The 5000-nt window shown below is 30.8% G+C and overlaps 1 protein-coding gene across 1 annotated transcript in view; it reads left to right on the top strand.

Annotated features, from left to right (window-relative positions):
* Window positions 1-5000, top strand: part of LOC119575600 (tachykinin-like peptides receptor 99D) — a gene marked incomplete in the record, with an annotated part of 81755 nt that overhangs the window by 66989 nt on the left and 9766 nt on the right.

Raw genomic sequence — 5000 nt, 5'->3', positions numbered from 1 at the left:
ACTACATTGTGCTGAACCAAAATGGAAAAGTTGCATAAAAAAAGCCAAGACAAGACCTGGTGCCGACTGCAACAGAGACCACCAAATACTAACTATCGACTTTCAATATAAGACTCAAAAAGATGGAGCGTCCAACACCACCCCTAAAGCTCGACTGCAAAACTCTTGATAATAATTACAGAATTACAGTGTCAAACAAATTTGAAGTCTCAATCAATGTGAAGATGATAAACACCAAAAGAGTTGTGGGAAGAAAAGGGAAAAAAACTCTTGCTGAGCGCTGCTTAAAGAAACTATCGCCAAAAGAAAAAGACAAATTCCCCCCGGATATCTGAAAAACACTAAGTGAAATTTTAACGAGAAGATGCCCCAAAAACAAAGGGTATCATAATCAGGTTGAAGAAGTAATTTACAAAAAACAAAATACAAAATTCAAAGATTATTTCGACAAGATAAGGAAAAATATTAAATGAACATTGCCAGGAATTGAAAACTGTTCTATCAAAAAGACACTAAAGAACTCTACCAAAGGGGTACGAAACATACACGAAAATTTGAACCTACAATGGACACTATCAAAACTGAAGATGGACTGTTTTATGTGATGGAAAAGAAGTCAAAAAAAGATGGAATCAATATTGTTCCAACCTATACAAAAAGATAAAGATCTAACAACAACATTAATTAGACTCAATGACAGCGAAAATGAACCACCGCCACTGCTAGACGAAGTATAAAGCCATAAAGGAATTAAAGAATAACAAGAGCCCGGGAATAGATGAAATAACAGCGAAGCTAATCAGGAATGCTGACGAGGGTGTTGAATACTTCTTCTACAAACTCTGTACAAAAATATGGAATGAAAGAAGATGGCCAGAAGACTGGGTAAAATCAGTCTTTGCTCCCATACCTAAAAAAGGTGACTCCAATGCAACAATAACAGGACAATTGCATTAATAAGTTACAGCACAAGATTTTGTTGAAAATTATTGCTGAAAGAATGAAGTTGAAGTTAAGAAAAAGAAAATTTCAGACGAACAAGCAGGGTTTTTTCCCCGGAAAGGTACCAGAAACCAGACTCTAAATCAGAAATGGATCAGAGAGAAAAACAGAGAAAATCAGAAAGACCTATACCTGTGTTTCATCGATTACTTGAAGCTTTTGATACTGTTGATCCGATATCCTCTGAATAACATGAACGATGAAGTTTCCAAAAAAACATCATCCAACTAATAAAAGCCATGTATGACCAACAACAAGCAACTGTAGAAACCACTTATGGTTAACAGAATGGTTCGAAGTCAAACAAGGATGCGAAAAGGGTTGCATTCTGTCTCCGCACCTCTTTAACATATATTCTGAAACAATTTTGAAGGTGCTCTAGAGAATTTTGAGGAACTGTAGATGTTGGAGGACACAAAATATCACATCTAAGGTTTCGCCGATGATATAGTTTTTAATTGCCAGCAGTATCACTGAACTACAACAACTACTAGATAAAGTTAGAGAAGCAAGCGAAAAGGGGTGGCATGTTTCTTAATGCCAAAAAAACTAAGATCATGAAGATTCAAAGATAACCGGCAATGAACAATGATGAAAAATGTTACAATCAAGGAATGGTTGTGGAAAATGTGAAGAGTTCACTTATCTTGGAGCTGTTTTAACTAATCCATATGATGATTCACCAAGAGAAAAAGAAGAAATTTCCATTGCCCAAAAAAAGCTACAGTTGCTCTCAATAACATCTGGAAAGCCGAAGCAATACCTTACGGACAAAGCTGGGTTATTGAACTCATTAGTTTTCCCCAAATTGCATCATATGGTTCTGAGTGTTTGGGGGCTGAAGAAGATAGACAAGAAAAGATCAATATTTTTGAAATGTGGTGTTACAGACGAGTACTCGTATTAACTGGACAGAGAAGAAACGAATGATGAAGTGCTGAGTAAAATAAATTTTAAAGACCGGCTGTTGGACATCTTGAACAAAAAGGAAATTCAAGTTTATTGGTCATGTGATGAGAAGTAAAAGTATTGAGAAAAACTTGCTGACAGGGATGGTGATAGGAATCAGAGGAAGAGGCAAACCGAAGACAAGACTGAGCGACAACATCAAAGATATTTGCGGGCTGTCGATGTTACAAGTGGAAAGAAAAAGGGGGAAAATCGAGTAAGTGGCGAAGGATGGGGGAAGGTCCACGGCTGCTCAAACATAAGCATACCGTTATTGATGATGATACATACACACACACACACCCCAAAACACCCAAAACACAACAACACACACACACACACACACACACTCACAGACACCTACACACACACAAACACACACTCGCAAACACACACGCACACACACATATGTGTGTGTTGTGTGTATATATATATATATATATATATATATTATATATTATATATATATATATATTTTGTATATATGCATAAATATACGTTTTAATATATATATATGTATATATACGTATATATATACATATATATATATATATATATATATATATATATATATATATATATATTATATACATATATAGGCTGCGGTGGCCGAGTGGTTAGAGCATCGGACTTAAGACTGTCACGACGGCAATCTGAGTTCGAGGGTTCGAGTCACCGGCCGGCGCGTTGTTCCCATGGGCAAAGGAACTTCACCTCGATTGCCTGACTTGCTGCTGGGTGGCCCAAACCAGCCCAAGTCAGTGCCGGGCCCAGAACCGGTAAATAGAGATGGTGACTTGATAAAAAAACCGGGCGGAAGGCAACGGGAACCCCACCCCTCTAAAATTTCCAAGAAAATCATGGAAATCCATGATCGCCAAACGTCTTTGTAGGACAGAGCACTTAAAAAAAAAAAAAAAAAAAAAAAAAAAAAAAAAAAAAAAAAAATATATATATATATATATATATATTATATTATATATATATTAAATTTATTTATTCTTTTTATTTATTTTTTATCTATCATATACATATTGTATGCGCGTGCGTGTGGTGTGGGTGTGTGTCTGTTTTGTTTGCTTTTGTGTGTGTGTGTGTAAAAATATTTATATATATAATATTTAATTTTTATATATATAATATATATATATATAATAATATATGTTTATGATATATGTATGATAATATGTTTCTATATTGTACCTGTTTTAAATTATATATATTATTTTAAAATTTTATTAATATATATATATTATATTATATAATACTTTTTAAAATATATTTATATATTAATTTGTATATATATATTATATATATTATATATATTATATATAATATATTGTGTGTGTGGTGTTGTGTTTGTTTGTTTGTTTGTTTTTGTGTGTTGTGTGTGTGTGTGCGTGTGTTGCTGGTTGTGTGTGTGTTTTGTGTGGCGTGTGTGTGCGTGTGTGTGGGTGTGTGTTTGTCTGGTGTGTGTTTGGTGTGTGTGTGTGGTGTTTGGTTTTTGTGTGTGGTTTTAAATATATTATTATTTATATTATATATATATATATTATATATATATATAATTATAACATTATAGTGTGTGTGTGGTGGGTTGGGGTATGATTATTGGTTTAATCTTGTTTTGTGGATTATTAAATTTTTTTAAAATATATATTATAAAATTTATTCAAAAAATTATGTGTGTGTGTTGTGGTGTGTTTTTGTGTGGGTGTGTGTGTGGTATGTGTGTGCATGTGTTTTATAAATATAAATATATATATTATATATATATTATTAATATTATATATATATGCATAAATATATATAATTAATTTATATATATATATATATATATATATATATATATATATATTTTTGTGTGTGTGTGTGTGTGTGTGTGTGTTGTGGTTTTGTGTGTTTTATATACATATAATTTTTATATATATATATATATATATATATATATAATATATATATAATATATATAATATATTGTTATATATATATGTATATATAAATTATAATATTGTGTGTGTGTGTGTGTGGGGTGTGTGTGTATAGATAGATGATAGATAGATAATAAAAGACGATATAGATATAGATTAGGGATGATACAACATCTATATTAAAATATAATTTATATAATAATATATAATATTATTTTAATATATTATTATATATAAATATTATATCTACAGAATTTGATCTATATATTGATATATATATTAAAATAAATATATTATGTCCCTACACACACACACACACACACACACACACAAAAAAACACACCCAAAACACCAACACATATTATATATATATATATTATATATATATATATATAGATATTTAATATATTTATTTTTTTATTTTTTATTTTTTATTTATTTTTTTTTGTTTTATTAATATATGATACGTACAACACACACACACACATACACACACACAACACACACACACACACACCACACACCACCCACACACACACACACACACACCCAACACACACACACACACACACACACACCACACAACCCCATATATATATATATATATTATTATAATATATATATATATATATTATATATAACACACACACAACACTGTTTGTGTGTGTGTGTGTGTGTGTGTGTGTGTGTTGTGTGTTTGTGTGTGTGTGAGTGTGTGTGTGCGGTGTGTGTGTGTTTGTGGTGTGTGTGGTGTGTGTGCGGTGTGTGTTGTGTTGTTGTGGATAATTGTGTGTGGTGTTTGGTGTGTTGGGTTTGTGTTGTGTGTGGTGTGTGTGGTTGTGGGGTTATAATAGTGATATATTATAATAATATTATATAAAATTATTAAATTATATAATATATATATAAAATTATTATATATATATATTTTATATAATATAATAATATTTATATATATATATATATATATATATATATAGATATTTTTGTGTGTGTGTGTGTGGGTGTGTTGTTGGTGGGGTGTTGTAAAAGATAGGAAAAAAGGAAAAGAAGATGATAAGATAGATTGGGAAAAAAAAAAAGATTAGAAAAAAATAAAAAATTTTAAAAAAAAAAAAA

Source organism: Penaeus monodon, chromosome 7 (genome assembly GCF_015228065.2).
Source record: "Penaeus monodon isolate SGIC_2016 chromosome 7, NSTDA_Pmon_1, whole genome shotgun sequence".
Lineage (NCBI taxonomy): Eukaryota > Metazoa > Arthropoda > Malacostraca > Decapoda > Penaeidae > Penaeus > Penaeus monodon.
Note: the sequence above shows the minus strand (reverse complement) of the source record. Positions and strands in the feature narration are given on the sequence as shown.